Source organism: Tetrao urogallus (assembly GCF_951394365.1).
Source record: "Tetrao urogallus genome assembly, chromosome: 2".
NCBI lineage: Eukaryota > Metazoa > Chordata > Aves > Galliformes > Phasianidae > Tetrao > Tetrao urogallus.
This window is the reverse complement of record NC_136814.1, coordinates 72,292,450-72,314,394: the sequence shown is the minus strand read 5'-3', so window position 1 is coordinate 72,314,394 and position 21,945 is coordinate 72,292,450.

Genomic DNA, 21,945 nt, shown 5'->3' with positions numbered 1-21,945 from the left:
GTCTGGTTTGTAAAGGTATCTTTACATCAACAGATAACAAACTCATTTTAACACTACAGTATTAAACATAAGCTGCCCTTGAAATCAAATAGGCATCTGCAAAGGCATCTAAATATCATTAAATGCTTTCCTCAGTGCCTCATTTGCTGTGTTTACTTTATATTATTGTTACTCTCAGCACAATTTAATATCACCAAAGTGACTGTTAAGAACTACATTGATGACGTATAAAAGTGCATCTTGACTAGATAGAATTTGACAGATTATAGGATCAAAAATCAGTAAATTAATGAATTGAAAACTATTTTCTGATATAGAAAATTAAAAAAAAAAAAAGAGAGAAAAAAAGAGAAAAAAGAAAGAAAAGCTGCTCTAATTTTCCCTTTAAACATTTCCAAACACACATACTGCCAACTCTCTAAAATATTACAATGGTAGTATGGTAGAGAATTATCTTGCAAAAATTTTCTGATATATGGGTAAAACAGTAGAAATGACAGTTGGTTTTTGGATAGCTATAAGCACTTCAAGGAGCAGCCTGAATTTGGATACAGCCATGTTACTAGCAGCATACTTTATTCTCCCTAAATAGTAAGGTTAGAGGACAGAGTGGCCATTTCTACTGGTGTTTCCTGGGAAACGTTGTCTACTGGGACATGGCCCAGCATGCACAGCATAAACGTTGGAAACGGATAATGTTTAAAGTTCCTTCCAACCCAAGCCATTCTACGCTGCTATAATTCTATTATTTGAATGCATATGCATTGTCAAATGTTATGTAGAGTTCAGGAGAGAGGTGATGAGGGAGACTTATTTTAACTGCAAGACTTATTCAATGCACTGGGCAAATGTCCCAAGACACGACATCATGACTATACATCATACACTTTTGCACAGTGTACAGAGTATAGACAGAGTTTCAATTTAGGTGAACTGGGTTCAAATTTCATCAGAAAGAAGAAGGTATTGAATTCAGTTCCCTGAAGTTTGGATATGGACTGAAAGTACTAGTATTCAATAAAATAAGGGTACTATTTTCTTGCATTTTCAATACCTAAGTTGAGCCCTTCATTTCCCTTACTTTCTTTTAATAGATATGCCTTTTAGCAGAATACAAATAAGATGTTTTGCTTAGAAGTATATTCTTTTCAAATAAAACTCATAAATACATACAAGGATGTAGGCAAAATGTAGGTGTCTATTTGTGTGTATACATAGTATTAATAGTCTGATGTTAACAAAGATTTTATGCTTGTTTGTTTAACATTTTTAGTTAGTAAACAAAGCTAATAATCACCACTTTTATGTACTCATAATGAGCACAATCATGCAAGTCTAATTAGAATTAGACAGTTTCTAGTTGTCTAAAGAGTTTTGCTTTTTGATACAGTTATAGGTAATATAGAAAAACTATATACAATTATTGGAGTCGTCAAAAGTTGTCTGTAAGTCTGAGTAATTAATTGTTAATCTGAGATATTTATAACAAACAGTTGAAGGAATAAATTTCTTGCATAGTTTAAGGTAGATAAGGAAACCTCTGAGAGGAAAAATAAATCTGATAAAAGTGAGCGTATTTAAGAAAATATGTTTAGTGTGACGCTACAGTCCAAAATAGATGCTATATGCAGGACATAAACATATTAATTTGTCAGCAGTTTTTCTGTGCCAAAATATTTGACAAACTTTTAAAAGACCTGTACTGCAGCCTGAGTGGTATTCTGGCAAGATGCCTGCATTTGTTTTACCATTTCAGTATAGTTTTACTTATCTCTTATGGTTATAAACATGATTACTTTTTCAGTTCCTGCAATGTCCATTTTGTCCTTCTCAAAAATGTCTATATTTTGTCTTTCAAAGCTACCTTATCAGCATGTAAAATAAAACAAAATGAAATAAAACAATAACAACAACAACAAGTCATCATCCAACCCCATATTCAGAACAAAGCAATTAATTTGATGGGTTGTCAGTTAAAAAAGGTGGCTTCTGACAGACATCCTGTGTGATGGCAGCCAGAAAGATGCACTGTGTAACACTTTCCTTAAAAGGGAAAATAAATAAGGCATCCCAAAGGCAAGTCCTTCTTATTCTTTCGAAGCAATTAGGCGTTAGTGCATCTTTGTTGTGTATTCCTGACAAGTTGTAAAGAATTCTACTGTACTTAAAACACATTTCAGAAGAAGTTACATAAGCTTGCATGCAAATCCCAGAAAGGAAAACCAACGAGCCAGGCAGAGAGCAAGGGAAGCAACAATGCATTGTTCAGTCACAGCACAGCTGCCTTGCAGACCTCTGCAGCTGTCAAGGGCAGTGTGGAAGCAGGTTAGCAGAACTGTATTTGGTCCATTTATGCTCACTTCAAAATCTATTATCTATTGTTGTGGTTAAAGCATCGTAATTTACTGCTGCGTTTCTACTTATTAAATATTATAAATATTATTAAATATTTAGTTAAACTCAATAGTTTAATTCCTTGGGAGATTAAAAAAATAATAATTAAAAGCCTCCTATATCCATTGGTTAGAAAAACAATATTTCTATAGGAATTACAGGAGCACTTAGTACAGGAGTGACATAGACCTGTTGCAGCACATCCATAGAAGGACCACAACAGCGATCCACAGGATGGAAAACTACTTCTATGAGAACAGGATGGGACTGGGAGAACAGGAGCTGGGACTGTTCAGTCTGGAAAAGAGAAGGCTGTGAGATGACCTGATAGTGACCTGGGGAGTGATGGGGAGCTACAGGAAAGAAGTGGAAAGACTCTTTGACAGGATCTGTTGTGATAGGACAAAGGTTTCAAAAGAAAGAAAGGGAGATTTAGTTTGGATATAAGGGAGAAGTTTTTTACAACAAGGGTGGTGAAGCACTGGAAGATGTTGCCCAGGAAGGTGGTAGAAGCCCCATCCTTGGAGACATTCAAGGTCAGGCTGGATGGGGCTCCAGGCAACCTGATCTAGATGCAGTGTCCCTTTTCATTACAAGGGAGTTGGACTAGATGGACTTCAGAGGTCCCTCCCAAATCTAAGGATTCTGTGATTCTATGAATTTTGATTAATAAGCACTGATGACTTGACATAGCAAAGCACTTAGGCCCATGCTTAACTTTGAGAATATAAAACCCAGAGAAAATTGTAAGAGATGTGACTGTATTCCTGCATACACACACACATATCTGTATATATACATATACAGATGAAGTTTAAGGTCTTTGTTCTTTCTAGCTCTGTGTATTTCCTCTCTACAAATCTCAAAACTGGAAAAGATCAAGAAAATGTTCTGTCGAGTCATTTGGTCAAGTCCATATAAATTACTCACACATTTTGAAAGAAAGAAAATAAATATTAAAGGCTTCAAACATCTCATACAACCTACACAATAAGCAGACACATTGCCCTCATCTGGGATGAAGAAATGATTTGCTATCAAACATCAAAATTAAATGCCATCTCCTGTATTTTTTAACAAATCTTGACGGTGGAGTATTTTTCTAAATAAGACTATTACAGCAGCTACAATCAATAGAATAACTAAGATTGGAAAAGACAACTAAGGACATCTAGTCCAACTTTCAACCCATCACCACCAAACCACTAAATCATAGTAGCAGGAACCACATCTTCATACTTCTGTAGCACCATCACATATTGGTGACTTCACCACCTCCCTGTGCAATCTGTTCCAAAGAATTACCACTCTTTCTGAGAATATTTTTTTCCTAATATCCAACCTAAGCCTCTCGTGGTGGACCTTGAGGTCATTGACTGTCTATCACCGTTATCTGGGAGAATAGGCTGACCGCAACCCTACTCCAGACTAAACAATCACAGCCCCCTCAAGCCACTCCCCCTAAGACTTGTGCTCCAGCCCCCTTACAGCTTCATTGCACTTCTCTGGACATGCTCTGGGGCCTCAATGTCTTTCTTCTAGTGAGGGACCCAAAACTGAACATAGTACTGAAGGTGTGACCTCAACAGGGCTGAATACAGAGGACTGATTATTTCCCTGCTCCTGCTGGCAACGCTATTTCTGATTCAAGCCAGGATGACATTGGCCTTTCTGGACACCTGGGCATACTGCTGGCTCATGTTCAGACAAGCATTGACCCATACCCCTGAATCCGTTTCCTCTACACAGTTTTCCAGCTACTCTGCCCCAAGCCTGTAGCATTGTCTGGAGTTGTTGTGGCCAAAGTGAGAACCCAACACCTGGTCTTGTTGAAACACCATCAGTCAAGCCTACCCAGATCCTTCTCGGGCAGAACAACACTTCCTCCCAGTGTGGTGTCATCTGCAAACTCACTGCGGGTGTCCTCAATCTCCCTGTCCAGATCATCAATAAAGATATTAAACGATACTGGCCCCAATATTGACCCCTCAGGAGCACTTGAACACTTACTACCAGTAACTGGTCATCAGCTGTATTTAATTCCATTTAACAGCAGTCTCTGGGCCAGCCATCTAGACATCATCACTGAATCAAGTGATACTTTTTGGTATAAATGGCAATACTTTATGAGAAAATTCTTATTAAAACTAAAAGAAGACCCTATTATTATTTTAAAATAACTTCACAGAAATTTTGGCTGAATCTTAGCAGTCTCCTAAAATGCATATATGATAGTCTATATTTTTCTTATTCAGGTGGGTTTTGTGTTGCTTTTATCCTTAGAGTAGTAGAATATACATGTCTACTTCCAGTTAGGTTACTATTTAAGAATGCTTTTATAACAGAGATTTTTATTTTTTTTTTACTAATTGTATCAGATCAGCTTACATATCTCTTTCAGTTCCCAAATAGCACACTACATACTATCACTGCTTCAGCTTTGTGTGTTGACAGCTAAGTAAATTAAGTAAATTTGGTCTGTGTTTTTTCAGACATGCCAAGTCACTGAGAAATGAAAAGGAGTACAATGATACTTCCTCCATGATATCTACTTTTTAGCCCCATTAAATTCCTTGTATATTGTGACAGTTCACCAGTTTATGGACTTCCCAAGATGGATATTTTATTCTCAATCTTCTGATGAGTTGATTTGAATTGTCTTTTCTTCTGTGTATTTGCTTACTCATTTTTCAAACAAATTTTCAGTTGTGTATCCAAATAACCTTTGGCAACATGTATAATGCTTCTTTTTGTTTGTTTTAATGTTTCTACCATTTGGTACCCCTTGAGTTGTCTACTATTTAAAATTTTAGATAGTAGTTATAATTCATCAATACTATTAATTCTCCTCTCTATGTATCTCTCCCTCCATCACTTGTCTTCCTTCCAAGCTTGGGAACATTGCAGTAATTAATCTATCTTTGTAATTAAGCTGTTCTGCCAATCTGATAATATTTTGTGTCTTTATTTCTTTCTGAAGTTCTTTTCCATCACTTTTGTTGTAGCGTAAGTTAAGTCAATGTGTTTTGCACAGTGTGAATGTAGCATGATTCATAAAATGACAGGATGTTTTTTCCATTAATTTTCAGTTGTTTTCAGCTCCTTTTCTACTATTTCCTAACAGAACACTGAACTAATGGTGATAAAATGTGTATGTTCACAATAATACCATAGTCTGTCCTGAAGTGACAACTGATTTGAGGATCTTTATCATGTATTTGTAACACCTCCATGTTCTCTTTGATTTTTCTTCCTTTGACAAAATGTTAAGGTAGATTTACTTCCTCCAAAGAAAACTCTTAAGAGTATTCTAGCTGAGTGTGACTACACTGTATATTGTTCAACTCTGCCATGATTTGATCTGGTTTTGCTCTTGAACTGGACGAGCTCAGTAAGAAGTCTTATTAAATAATGTAGGATTTAGTATTTCCTTAGAACACTCCTATTATTCAAATGCCATCTTTATCATCACTTCAAAGAGTAAATAAAGTCATGCCCGTTAACAAAATGCAGTGTGACTGCTATACTCAAACTGTATTTGTTACTATAGTTTAGTGATGGTAAACAATGTTCATTCCATTCACTCTTTTCTTATTATTCCTCTCTCTTTAGTCATCAACTCTGTAAAGTAAATTAACAGAAATATAACCTAGTTTATGCTTACATTACTGACACAGAAAAGAGTGGAAAAAATAGCCTCATCCTCTCTTGATTATGCTGGTACACACAGCTTATGTGACAATCTAGCTTTTGCATTTACCTCAGAGGTCTGATTTGGAGGAACAATCCCACTCATTACAAGGCTGTGCAATCACTTTAGCATTGTATATTAGTTGTATTATTTATATTTGTAAGGCTTTGTTTGTCCTAACTGCTAATGGAACCTTTTGAATGACGATTTGGACAAATATTTGGTTTTTTTGGTTGATTGTTTTTGTCTCAGTTTGTAACTAAGAAATTATGTATTAGTTATGAAGTGCTTCTTTTCTACTTTCTTCATTGGAAGCTACTTGCACGTTTTACCTCAACATAAATTATAGTTTCTGTGAGGTCATGGCCCTTACAGTTCAGCTGGCTGTCAGCGTTCCAGCTGAATGGCATCTGCACTTACATCCTGCTTCAAGGGGAAATGCAAACAATCATGCTGCTTAAGGAACAAAACCTTCGATATTTATGTTAAAATCACTTTTGATTAAAAGCCAGTTACACTGAAGATGATGCAAATTCATCTTGCTTTTGTTTGGGCAAATCCAGAGATAAAAGCCTTGGATCTAGACCCACTCTTCTGCTCCCCATTTAACTATCTGTAGTTTTGAAATTATATCTGTTCTTTAATCAGTCGCAACAGGATGCCAGAATATATGACTATGTCAAGGAAATATGTGAAGGCAGTGACTGTTAGCTGCCACCCTACTGCCATCTTCTATAATGACTCTCTTAGGCAGTTTTAGGGGTTTAACATTTGGTACTGTGCCAGGTTTGCCAAAGCAAGACAATAAAAAATATACAAAAGATTTGATTTTGTAGGAGTACCGACTTCCAAGGTTCTTGAACTTTCTGTTGTCTCTGGCAAATCTAGAAATAAAAGTTTCACCAGCAATCTGAAGAATTGTTTTCTCTCTTCATCCATATTATGAATCCTAAAGAAGTAAATCACAAACATAGCTTGATATGGCATCTCCATGAGATTTGTTGGTGGATCCCCTTGTGTGAATAATCAGTTTTATAAGAGCAGTATGGATAAGAGACAATAAGATGAGAGTAATACACCAGCCTCAATATCTTTATTACACAGTTTATAAAACAGCACCATTGCAATGACAGAAGAAAATAACTTTCATGTCTGTAAAGGAAAACCCTTTAGCATGTAATTAACTTATATGAGTGTTTAAGTCCCTTTAAGTAAATTATTAACAGGAATAGACTTGAGCATAGCTTGAGATTAGATCTAAAGTGATACATTCCTTAGTGCCCTGGAAATGTGTTTCATTGTTCATGAATAAACATAACATACACAGTATGATACCACAAGAGACACATGATATAAGAGGAAAAGTTCCTCCTGCAAAATAAATGTCCTGTAATGTAAAATAAACACAAGACAGCAAATGGAAGAAATAAAAAATAAGCAAGCTACCATGCTATTTCTTTACTGAGTCAAGCAGACAGATAAGGTATTCTACTTTGTTTACACTTTCATGGAGTTGTATTAATCAAGCTATCTTTACGTATCACAGAATTTCCTTCTTTCTCTTCTTTTCCTTACATTTTTAAAGTAAGATCAGAACTGAACTGCTTTTTTTTTTTTTTTCCTCCCCAAATCTGATTGACATTCCCATGTAGGTCAACTTTCTATGCCATGACATTGTCTTAGGTTAAAGGAATAAAAGGGTAAAAGAGACCTATTGTTTCATTTTTCTGTTGACTTGATTCATATGCCTATTCCAGTAAGCCAGGCTTACATTTTTAAATAATGTATTCAACAACCTGAAAAAAAGTTCACACAGAGCTAACAAGAGCAAGAGAAGGATGAGAAAGAGCACTTTGCAAAATATCTTTTTGTAGTTACTGTATACACATACTAATTTCTATTGTACCATTCCTGATTCTCAGAGGCAGATCAAACTTGAAAGAAAATTGAATTCAAGTACTATTTTTGCTACGTGAACAGAACACATTGAATTGCTCTTATCATCTTCAAAGGTTGCCTCCTACCTTATGAATAATGAGTCCTTAAAGCAATGTTGTCAAAATAAACTGAACAAGTAATTTAGTGCTGTGTGCAATTATGAATGCTGAAAGAATGCACCAGTAGTAAAGGGAGAGACTTTTTTTTTTTTTTTTTTTTTTTTTTTAATAAACTTTCAGATGTAATGGATAAGTCTTGGTCTCAGAAACAACGAGAAAAAGAAATTTTAGTCACAGTTAATTATTTCAACTATATAATACCTTTGTAATTAGAATTTACTTGCACTTGAAGGCTGAATTCAACTATTCTCAAATGTCACGCTATTCAAGGATTACTTGAATTTCAGCTCAGATTCAGATATCTCAGGACCGTTTTGGACAATGTCTCAAGAATTTCAAACCATACAGGTAAGCAAGATCTTGTTATCTTCTTGTTTTGGTTCTTTTTTTTCAACATTTAAACTTACTACTTATTAATGTATACAGTATTTGCATTGCCTATTAATGCAGAGTACTGAAGAAAAGTAGTTAAGTATCATTCTCTGGGCTTTGCTTCTAAGCATTTTCTTTTTCACTTAAAAAAAAAGCTGAAATAATTGAAGACTTGAAATGAAATCAGTAAATCTGCCTCTCTTTGAAGAAGCAAAAAAGATTAGCGACTAGAGTCAAAGATATATCTAGGAAATTAATTTTCCATTTGACACATTCCAGTGGGAGTTATATCCTAAATTCCTCCATAAATCTTGTCCAGAAATCTTATTCATATGCAAAAATTTAGAATGAAGAATCAAACATTTATTTTAAACAATATTTCCATGTTTCCATTCTGTGTCCAGAAATCCACGTCTTCTAAAATAGTATTTAAACAGCTATAAAACATTAAAGTGTTTTCTTTTAATCTTCTGCGTGAAACCAGCATTTTTAAACTCTTCTTTAAATCAGTAGGTATTTACTTTCAATTAACTTGAGAACTTTTCTCTATGAATAACACCAATTCTAATAATTAATGTTGCCTTAAATATCATTTCCCCACTCTTAAATTTACCCAGGATTTCAAAGGCATTAAATTTAAAACTATTAGTCCAATCTTAGGAAAAGTTGACTAATTGTTCTGTTCAAGAATTTAGAATAAGCATTTCCCAAAGAATTCAAAAGAAAAATATAAATAAACTAATGGCATATGAAAACTTGTAAACAATACATATAAATTGTACAGTGTTGTTCATCTTGTTAAATTAAAAATAAGTTAACATTTACAAAATAATATTAAGGCTGATTAAAAACTATTAAAATTCAGAAGAGCAAAAGTCCTCACTTACAACATTAGGAGAGTAAAAGATCCTAATCTCTTCAATATTTGTTCTTGAGCTATTCATGTGTTGGTCAATAGCTGCAGTGACTTTACAGATATGGAGTCTAACATCACAGTTTGCGTAGTCCATTGGGAGATCTCTTTGTCCTGCCTGCAGTTGTGACTTGTAAAGATATGGTGTGGCCTATCTAGGTCAAAGCCATCCTTTAGGTATTCAACCTGTGTTAGAAAAATGAAATCAAAGCATTCACACAAACAGTCAAACGACCAAACAGTCAAACAAAAAGAAGTGTACGAACAGCATCGTGTGGCACTGCTGCCTTTATTCACTTAAATAGATGATCACTTCAAATATGTGCAACAACCTGAATCAGATTATGAATAAACCTGAGTACAAGATGAAGGATTAAACTGATAAATTTGCATGAGCAGCTTAAATAGGAAGGAAGTCAATATGCTTAATCCAGAGAGAATGAAAAAACAAATGAATTTATTCATTCCTGCTCTGTACATACTGCTGCTGCATATCAGATATTTAATAACTTAGCTTTCCTCCAGTACATTAGACATATCAGAGTGGAGTCAGACTGCCCCTGTAAAGTGTGAACTGACAGGAGCCTGGAGCAATGAATCTTTAAGGTCATTGACATAAGCAGGTAGCCTATCAATTCAATGAAGTTAAGGTAAAATTGCATTAAGTATTTGTGTTAGGTCCATCAGAGGACTTCTCATTGGATTGTAAAATGCTGATAAAAGCATTATGAAATTATACTGTAATCTCTTTGTTAGCCTCAATTTACACTTAATCCAAGGATTAAGTGTAATCCAAGGATCCAAGAAATGTATTGGTTGTATATGCTTCTGCCTATTTTAGAGAAATGGAGAGTATAAAATTTACAGCATGGCAAAATTTGCTCTCCCTTGTCTTCTCTTCCCTATTTTTTCTGCCATTTTCGTAATATTGATAGCTTAAATTTTGATTTTGTAATTTTAAATGATCGTAAAAGGATAACTCAATAAATTAAAGTTATATTGCATGAAGTCTTAATTCAGAACAACAAGAAATTATTAGTTGACCAGATGGATTAACATCAACAAATTACAGAACTCAGAGTAATTCTATTGCTTGCCTAAATATTTTATGTGTAACTAGGAGGATTGGCTGACACACTGAAGGATGTGCTGCAGTTCCGTGAGACCTGGACAGGCTGGAGAACTGGGCAGGGAGAAACCTTATGAGATTCAACAATGGCAAATGCAGAGTCTTACATTTGAGGAGAAATAACTGTGTGCATCCATGCAGGTTAGAGTATGATGTGCTGGAAAGGAGCTCTGTGAAGAACAACCTGGTTGTCCTGGTGGACAAGTTGGCCATGAGCCAGTAGTGTGTCCTGGTAGGCAAGAAGGCCAATGTTATCCCGTGGTGCATTAGAAGGAGCATTGCCAGCAGGTTGATGGAGGTGATCCTCCCTCTCTACACTGCCCTGGAAGTACTGTGTCGAGTTCTGGGCTCCTCAGTTCAAAAAAGACTGAGGACTTTTAGGGAGAGGCCAGAAAGATGATGAGGGGCTTGGAGCATTTCCCTTCTGAGGAAGGACTGAGAGAACTGCAACCATTCAGCCTGGAAAAGAAAAGACTGGGAGGAAACTGTCTGAATGCCTGTAAATATGTGAAGGGCAGTTGTCAAATGGATGGGGTCAGGCTCTATTCCACAGTGCCTAGCTGATGGACAAGTGACAACAGGAAAAACTGGAACATTGGAAGCTTTGTCTGAACATGAGGAAGAATTTCTTTACTTTGAGGGTAACAAAGCGCTGGAACAGCTGCCCAGAGAGGTTGCAGAGACTCCTTCTCTGGAGATATTCAAATCCCTCCTAGACATATTGCTGGTGTAACTTAGGGAAGGGAGACTGCTTTAGCAGGGTGGTGTTGGACACAGTGATTTTCACAGGTCCTTTCCAACCCATATGATTCTGTGATTCTTTGCAAAAAGTAATTTTCTATAAATATTTAAATTGTGCTAAAGGGATTGATGTGGAGTAATGCGTTCGGTTTTTTTTTTTTGTCTGTTGCAAGACAGTAAGAACAGTAGTAATAGCATCTTGAAAATGTCCAGTTGTATCCCAGAAATGCATATTAACATGGAGAGGAGAGGAGAGGAGAGGAGAGGAGAGGAGAGGAGAGGAGAGGAGAGGAGAGGAGAGGAGAGGAGAGGAGAGGAGAGGAGAGGAGAGGAGAGGAGAGGAGAGGAGAGGAGAGGAGAGGAGAGGAGAGGAGAGGAGAGGAGAGGAGAGGAGAGGAGAGGAGAGGAGAGGAGAGGAGAGGAGAGGAGAGGAGAGGAGAGGAGAGGAGAGGAGAGGAGGAGAATGAATGCTTGCATTTAGTATCTAGAAATTCATAGGTTACTTAAATAGGTAATAAATAGCAATCTAACAAAAAAAAAAAAAAATCACACACACACACACACAAACAAGAACAACCATCAAAAACAAATGAACAAAAAAAACCCCAAACCAATCATAAATCCATGAATCCACAATTGTGCAATAACCTGAATCAAGGGTTCCAATACCATTTAGATTCATCTATGTTTGTTTGGGTTTTAATTTATTTTTATTTATTTTGTGATGGCATGAAAGGAAACCAAAGCCAAAACCAGAATTACAACTTTTTTTTTTTTTTTTTTTTTTTTTTTAATGACTCATGGTCCCAGGATCCTAATTCCTTGGCAAGGACTCAGGGCCTGCCTCAATTCTCCATCATCTCAAGGACACAGACTGCATTTGTACATAAAGTGGAGGACAGGGCACAGCCTGGGAAATGAAGAGCTGTTTCCATGATGTGTCAGCTTATTCTTTATATAGTATAACATATGGCAAACTCTGTTTTCTTCCCCTCCCATTCTCTGTGTTGGAGTTATTTTCTACAAATTGATGAAAGGCATAAATAAAATGTTCTTGGCTATAGGCCTTCTCTATTGAAATCAGTGTGTGAGGGAGGGGTGGCTGCAAAGGATTGTAATGTGTAAAATGAAGACATTATTTTCAAATTATCTTTTCTTGTACTTAGGGTATACAATTTGAAGATTGTTCAGGATGTCTTATATTGATAATTATTCTCTTTGTTCACACTACTCACACTGCAGTGTACCTCTTTCTTGATACAAGCCTGTACTATATGCAAACTAGTAACCTTGAAGTAGAATGCTGGTTGTTCAAATCATGTTTACTATTGAGAGTATATTCAATATAGTATAGAAATTCTTGCCTAAATGTCTTCTACAATAGGCTGCATTGACATTGCTGTTTTAAAACTAAATATCAACCATAAGGTAAGAGTGGGAAGGAGCAGATGGAGTTTGTTTCTCAAAATATATTGGAATCAAAATACATTCTTTAAAATTCATATCCAAATGTGGCTATGGGAAATTATAAATTATAACTCAACACTGTTTTTATAGTGATGCATCTGATACAATGTTAACAGAATGATTATGTAATAACCACAATAAAGAAATAATTCCATGCATTCTGCTCTCATTACAACCTTATAGATGCTGTCTTAAGAAAAACAAACAAAAATATCAAGAGGACTGGATGTGAAAAATGAAGCTGTGTTTATACCATTTTTAAAGACAATAACCACAGCAGTTTCCAGCAGCCAGTGAAGTATTTTGTTAACTATATGATCATTAATACTATATGCCTTTAATCTTTTTCCCTTCACATCATACCGATGTATATGCATTATCTTGCATTGTCTTTAACTTATATTAGCTTATTTTTTGGAATAAGAATCTTGTAAATGTATTTATTAGCATTTACAGGGTTATGTTAAATCTGATAAATCTGAACTTCTGTGTCTTTACTTAAAGCTGCTGACAGGGAAGTAGACAACAATGTGAGCCTTTTTTAAAAAGGGCTCTCTTTTTTGTTAGATCAGAGAGCTTTCATTTTCATGTGAAAGTCTTTCTTGTGGAAACATATATATTGCAGAAAGTGATCTATAAAACCTGGTCAGAGTCTGAAATTTATGAAAGAAATGGTGTTTTTACCACAGAAACAGAGCAAATAGTTTCTGAGACTGAAAGAAAAAAAAAACATCACTATTATTAAGTTAGAGGCAGAGACCACTTATATGTTCCTCCAACTGCTGGCAATAATCATCTGCATTTAGTATTCCATCAGTAAATTGCTTCTGACAAGTTATACATTCAAGAGATTAATTCATCAGTTTCCAGCAATCACTTTCAGTAATCTTTAGTATGAAAAATACTCTGCACTGAAATAAGAAAATTTGTGGTCAGCTATCAAAATAACACACAGTATTTAGTCTCATTTTCATGACATTTTACATGTACACACACTCAGTACAAAGTAGAGGCTTGAGTGAACATAAGATTTTTTTCCTTCAATGGGGAATTTTTTTTTAATATATTAATTTCAAATTCTATTTACATGGAGTTGAAATCAAGGACATACAGAGGAGTCAGTGGAGTTTAGCTCATTATAAACAGAAAATTAAAAAGAAAGAAATAAATGAAATGAGGTTCCTTCTCCTCCCATGCAATTCAGAGGAGGGCAGTGTAGAGAAAATTACAAGATACTGTGAAATGGAGATATTATATCTACACGATTCAGCACAAATCAGATACATTGCTTTGCTCCTGCAAGTGTGTGAACCAGAAGGCAAGCGCTGATGTTAATAGGTTTTCTAGCTGGCACATACCACGACATTTATTCTGCTAAGTACTTGGGAAATGCTGCTGGCAGTCCTTCAGGCCAGCTGTGTTGTTTGCACTTTAGTCACCACTGGCACTCTCTGTAGAGGTGGAAAATACAGCTTTATTCTGTACCTGGCCCTATACTGAGCAGCTGCCTGTGTTACAAGAGGTCTGTCCACTCAGATGTTCAAGACATTTTTTTGCTCCAGTTAACATCAGAAAAGCAGACAAGTTCTGCCACACTTCTTTCTAAATAAAGTTTAATGTAACAAATCCATTTCCTAGAATTTTTTAATTACAGTGGTCAACATTCTCAAAAATAAATACATAAATAACGTCAGCAAATTCACTGTCCAAAGGCTTTGTCTGAAATTTATACTGATAACATTGAAAATTAATTTTTCATTTTAATTTACAATATGTTTTTAGTTTATGCAGAGAACAAAAGAGTCCTGTAGTTAATTTAACACCTGTACATTCTCAGAAATTATAATGAAACACTGCATGATTCAGCTGTTATAGGATGATGAATTCTAATGCTGTTAGGGTGGTTCTTTAATTAAAATATCTATTAACTTTTCTGCAGTTAATGTAATCAGAGATTTATTACTTCTTGTCCTTCTTGGAAAAAAGAAAAGTTTATGATCCAATAATATTTAATTTATAAAATCCTATCTGACGAAAAGGAATGCTCAACTTAATAACCCTGTCTACAAAGCTATCTGCTTTCAGAAATTAAGTATCTGTTTAAAAATTCTAAATAAAAATCATCAAATTGAAGTACCTGCACTGCATCCTGGATTAACAAGTCTACTCGAGATGTTCAGAAATATGTTATAATTCAATTTTCTGTCATAGCACTTCTTTTATCACACTTCCTTTAAGTCTAACGTACTTCTTTGCTTTCCTTTACATAGTATCTTCTACTAGTTCTACTAGTTTAATCTGTGTCTGTTCATAAAACAGGTATTCCTTTTAATATGATATGCAGAATACACTGACACTGTCAAGCAATTAGTAGTCTAATCTGAAGAAGTATTTATTACTTTCTTTTCTTAAGAAATATTTTATTTTTATTTTTCCCCATATACTTTCTGTTGCTATAAAGCTCTAGCCAAGAAAGAGACATCAGTGGAAAAGAAGTTGCTGATCATGCTACTCACTTCCAGTACAAGGAGGCAAACAGTAACATCGTAAGCATCAAAAAGCTGTGATCAAAGTCTAACACTGAGCATACAATACAACCTGGTAATCCCCTTGTGGGACAATGTTTACTGCTAACGCTTTATACAGTATCAGCTGGGTTGAAAATTCATGTATTAAACCATTGGCTTTTGGGATTTTTATAGCTCCCCGTTTGCAGTTAATGCATTTCGTATTAGCCCACAGTGTGAAGAAATCATAACTCTATATACCAAGGGATAAACTCCAACCTAAATTACTAGAAAACAGTACCTAGAGACTTGGATATATGCACTGAGATGCCTATTCTATTGCTTTTCCTCAGGCAAACTGCGTTTCCGTCATATTTCTAGACTAGAAACATAGTATTAAGGTGTGAATTGGGACAAAACGTTGGAAAGTGCAGCTCTCAAACACATTGGTTTGATCCAACAGAATAGTTAAGACAGAAATCTATTTCATAGGAGCTTTTGAAAAAGCTGAAAGTAATTGCTTTGTTTTATAGCTAAAACTTAATTCTGTTACATGCTTTAATAGAATGTAAATGCCAAGCTGTGCAATCATATATGTCCACTGTGTCTATGCAGCTAGTTGGAACCATAATGCTGTGCAGGTGTATGCAGAACCCACTCAACAATGCAAAAATGGGATCTTCAGTCCTAAATGCATGTGATGTATTAATTATAACACTGTTATTTGAATAGGTAGGGAAAACAAATTGTCATCTAAGACTTTCTAAATTGCCATGCTTTGACTGCAGGGAGCAAACTGTTATTCTTTCCTTTTCCTGCTTTCTTGAGAGCAGAAATACAAAAAAATTCTGTTCAGAAACAATGAAAAGCAAAGAATACAGTGCTTGTAAAACAGAAAAAAAAAAATCAATAAATATGTAAATTGATAAGATTTTGGTTTTGCTCTCTAGAAGAGAAATAAAGGCTGCATCAGTGAATGACTTGAAATGGAATATTCCTAGGGCATTTTCTAGCACAGGAATGAAAACAAATGCCCAATGTTCCTGAACATAAATGTCTAACTTTGAAGTCAAGGTAAAATGTTTAGTCCATGACAGTGGACAGGTGAGCACAGTCTTATTTCACATCTTACTGGTAGTTAAGGAAAACAGGATCAAGCTGGAATGGATTGGGGAACATGTATCTTTTTCGGAACATATTTTTCCTGGTGCAGGCGTACTACAGATATGGGAACAATTACAAGAATCTTACGACCATATGTTTGTTAATATTTTGTTTGATGATACATTGTGTTTTACAACTTTTCAAGATCTTGTGATATATAGTAGAACTTTATACAAAAGAGTAACATCAGCAACAAAATGTTAAATACAATTCAATAGGTTCACACACAGAGTAAGATGAAAGAAAATATTTCCCATGAAGACATTTATCTTTTCAACCTGCTCTATGATAGTACAAGATGTTGATGTATAATACAATCCAAAATAAGCAAATTGAAACATTATTAAAATGGGTAGAAAATATGGTTGAATTTGCTGCAACGTGTAACTACAATGATCCAATTCCCATTTATCTTCATTTCAAATTGTCTCTGAAATCAGAAAACTTTTTTTTTTTTTTTAATAGAAGTCTTCTAATCATCCTGATAACTTCAGATAAGCATTGACTCCTTCCTCTTCTTATAAGTTAGCAGGAAACTTGAAATAACAAACTCTTTTTGTTTCAACTCTGTAACATATCTGACCCTAGGTACTCTTTTCTGTGCAAATCAATTACTGTATGAAACACAAGAACATTAGGAAGAAAGAGAAAATAGTTACATGTGTGGAGTTGTATTTTATTCCTTCTAGTATTACATTACAGTATTACATTTGTCACTTATGATCACAGCAAAAACACTGACAGTACTAAGTGGCAAGAACTCATATGTTCATTATCCTCAGTTTAGAGTACTCATACTGATTTGTTGTATTATCAGATAGACAATCTGATAAACATTTCTATCCAAATTTTATTGTTATATGCTTCAACAGAAATTTGCCAGAATTTGGACTGTCTCAATACATATGGGACTGCCAACGTTGTACCACAGAATTTAATCTCCTAAAGGTAATACTGAAAATTTGAAACTAGTGCCACTATTAACTGTATATGATTATAATATGATAGTACAGATTATTTTGCTTAGGAGCGTAAATAGAAAAGATGCTAATTACTTTGCTGTTTGGTTGTTGTTGTTTGTTTTTTTTTACATTAAAAAAACTTGCCAGTTGCTAATTCCTGAAATAACCTTTGCTTCTTTTCTGACTTACAGATAACATTCTAATTGATTTCTTTGTGAGGACATTTCTCTGTAGTAAGAAGAAAATAAGGATTCCATCATGTCTAAATTTTATTCTGTTTTGGGTTTTTGTGTTTTTTTGTTTTTTTAATAGAACTGTTTAATAGAACTGTTACGTTTTCACATGGTTTTAGTCACTGGTTCATTTTAATCTCTCTCTGGTATCTTCTTCACGAAAAATAATGAGAAAAAGAGCTTAGAAGGTTTGTCTTACAAGCCGAATAATATGTTTATTTTTATTCTCCAGAATATTTTTCTTTTTTCTTTTCTGAAAATGCTTCAAGATCTTTTGTTGCATCACCCTGGATATTAATAAGTGGATAGATCCGTGTTCTCTTGATGATGATTTCAGATACAAATCTGTCTAGTGATTGAGAACATGTTATTTCACCATAGCCCATGAGAGTTATTCCCAGCATTTACATAGAACATTTAGTTCTCAGGCTAGTGTAGTAAAACTTACTAAATTACCATCTACCAGCTTTTTTCCTATTTCATTGTAATTTCACATTTTGTCCTGCAGACTGTGTTTAATGCAGTCTGTAAAGACAAAATTCTTCTAGGACTGCTGTTCTGCATATTTCCACAATATCACATTTGAACTAATAATTTCTTTTGTATTTATAATGTGCCTCATCTGTTCTTATGAGAGGTTTACTTATGTTTGAGTTGCCCAGAAAGAAGTCCTGTGAATTTCCTGTTACCATTTTTATTTCCGAGAAAAGAGGGAAGGGAACTGAAATCATGTCCACTTTCTATTTTCATGTTATTAGTATTAATTAGTGTGGGAATTACCTAGATGTTTATGACTAAATGTTAATGCATTTTAGTATTTTAGACTCATCTTATAATCAGTTGAAAGAAGTTGATACTGTTAGAGTAGAATTCATCTAATCTCTACTAGGCAACATTTTTGTCTGAATTATTGTTTCAGGGATGTACCTCTTTCCCTCCATTAACTATAAAATAGACATTTTTATTAGCTTAGACTGAGGTGTATAGAAGTTTGATTAGGGGAGATTAAGACAGCTCAGATTACTACAATCTTAAATGCTCTTTTTTTTTTTTAAACATACTTTGGTGTAATCTTATACAAATATATAAATATTTAATAGAAATTTAATAGAAATAATGAGACACAGGAAAAAAGACTAAGGTAGATAAAGTAATTATGTAGAATATAAATGCTCTGAGTTTGTAAATTGTGGCACCCACCATTACAAAATTAAAATCTTCAATAACAGTGGAAAAAAGCCCAGATCAGATTGCTATAAAATGCTCAGTGGGGGGGGGGGAAAAAAAAAATGCATCTTTATCAAAATAATAAAAGTTTGAAGCAGAACTGATCAAATACAGAAAGATCTTTGCTAAGTGCTGAAACAGTTGGAAAAGTATATTTCCTCCGAAGTCCTACTTTTAACTTCCTTTGATACAAGGTGGCACAAAGTCAAGAGAGAGCTTGAAACAAGCTTCACATTAATATTTGAAAAAGGGCACCCAACGTGTTTGATGTGGCGCCCTTCATGCAAATCATGTAGTCTGAGAGAAATCTCAATAGGAAATACGATTCTTTCTTCTTAGCGTTCAGTTTTTTTTCTGGTTGATAATAATGAACTTTTCACACTCCCCTTGCAACCCCCCTGAGCTATGCAGAAATGAAGTTATTACTTGCTAGGTGATCCCTATTTGGGTAGAATTTTTGTTTCTTTTTTATTCTGTTGTTGTTGCTTTTGAAAGCACAATCTCAAATGAACACGTATTTTGTACTTATTTTTCCGAGACATCTGAATGACAGAACCCAGACATTTAATCAAAACAATAAAATAGCTTCTCTCTCCTAGGATTTTTGAGTGTGGGAATGTGTATACATCATCAAAAATGTCATAATATGTAAGTACTGATTTTAGGCAGTGGAAAAAGCAGGATCTAGGTATAGCTAGGAGAACAGAATAGTCTTTTATTGGTACTATTCTTCTGCTAATATTCAGTTAATTGTACTAATAATCACAAGCTCTATCTTACAGAGTTCTCCAGACATTACCATTTAAAGTACAGAGGTCAAACTAGCTACAGTGCATCCAAAATCCAGTGATGGTAACAGCACTGATCCATATTCTCCTTTTATTCTTGTTGTGCATACTTAATTCCTATGTATAGCAACTAATGTATCTCCCACATTACACCTCCCACGCACTCACTAACACTTTCTGAGTGCACAGGAACATCTCTCTACAACTAATTTTCAGACATTTGGAAAAATGTCACAGATTGATAGTGGAATTGTTGAAAGTAGACTCAGAAATAAAGGGTCTTATCCTCCAATAAATCATAAAGGAAAAGAAGCCCTCAGGATCATCCACAATGCAAGCTTCAAATTGAAAAAAAAATCTGAGTAGCAAAAGAAACAGATATTCAATTATGACAATATTTTATTACAAGTATAATTATGTATGATGAGATGTTATTTAGAAGAAACTATTAAGAAAGATTAAGAGGAGATATACACATTCTGAATAAGTAGGGTTTTTTCTTGCTTGCTTGTTTCAAATTTTGCCAGAAGAATTTTCCAATGGATTTGCAGCTGTGTCTGCATGCTTGCAGGTCTTTGTCCTCATGAGGAACTTCAGCCACCTTGTTCTCTGCTGGAGAACAAACAAGGAACTCCTGACTAAATTCAAACATACAGTGCCACATACAAGAATTAAAGGGAGGGATAGGTGGCCCAGAAGGAATAAAGATATGTTGTTCAGCCATGCAGTGATACGGCTAGGAAAGCCAAATCCAACCTAGAGCTGAGTTTGACAAGGGATGTGAAGGGGAGCAAGATGGTCTGCTGCAACTGCATTAGCAGTTAAAGAAAGACTTACGAAAGTATGGGCCTACTGATGAATGGAACAGGGGAACTAGAGAAAAAGGACATGAAAAAGCCTGATGTATACCATGTTTTCTTCAACTCAATCTTTACTGGTAAGATTTGTCTTCAGGTATACTGAAAAAGTATACTGACAGAACAGGCTGGAGAGCTGGGCAGAGCGGAACCAAATAAGATTTAACAAGAGCAAGTGCAGACTCTTGCACCTAGGGAGGAATAAGTGCATGCATCAGTACAGGTTGGGAATGACCTACTGGAAAGGAGCTCTGCAGAGTTTGCAGGTCTGCAGGACCTGTAAATCCTGGTGGACAACAAGTTGGCCATGAGAAAAAAGAGCATAAAAAGAGCACGACCAGAGGATTGAGGGAGGTGATACTCCCCCTCTACACTGCCCTGGTGTGGCCTTACCTGGAGTACTGTTTTGAGTTCTGGGCTCCCCAGTACAAAAAAGACAGGGATCTCCTGGAAAGAGTCTAGAGGAGAACCACAAAGATGATAATGGGCCTGGCATCTCCCCTACGAGGAAAGGCTGAGAAAACTGCATCTGTTCAGTCTTGAGAAAAGAAGACTCAGAGGGGATCTGATCAATGTCTATGAATATCTAAGGTACAGGAGGCAAAAGGACAAGGCCAAACTCTTTTCAGCAGTGTGTGGCAACAGGAAAAGGGGAAATGGCCACAAATTGCAGCATAGGAAGTTCTCCAAAAATGTGCATAAGAACTTCTTCACAGTAAGGGTGACAGAGCACTGGAACAGTCTGCCCAGAGATGTTGTGGAATCTCCTTCTCTGGAGACGCTGAAGACTTGTCTGGATGCCCACCTGTGCAACCCGCTCTAGGGAGCCTGCTTTGGCAGAGGGTTAGACTAGATGGGTGCAGGGGTTGATATTGAGGCTAGTGCTTTTTAACACATTCATTCCTTGATCATGGACTACACCCTGAAGGAACAACCAGAAGCACCAGCACATGCTGGAGGTAAGCTATGTGCAAATCAGCTTGGCCAAGAAAGTCCTGGTGTTCTGGTACAAGCCGACCATGTTAGATTATAGTGAAAAAAGCCCAACATCATCCTGGGCTGCACTAGGAAGAACAATGTTGAGGGTGGTGATTTTTCCTCTCTGCTCTTTGAAAAAAGTATCTGAAAAAAATATTTTGTGGTTTGGGTGTGGTTCTGAGCGAGAGTCATAGAATCATAGAATGGCCTGGATTGAAAAGGACCACAATGATCACCTAGTTTCAACCCCCCTGCTATGTGCATGGTCACCAACCAGCAGACCAGGCTGCCCAGAGCCACATCCAGCCTGGCCTTGAATGCCTCCAGGGATTGGGCATCCACAACCTCCTTTCGCAACCTGTTCCAGTGCGTCACCACCGTCTGGGTGAAAAACTTCCTCTTAATATCTAACCTAAATCTCCCCTATCTCAGTTTAAGACCATTCCTAAGACCATTCCCCCTTGT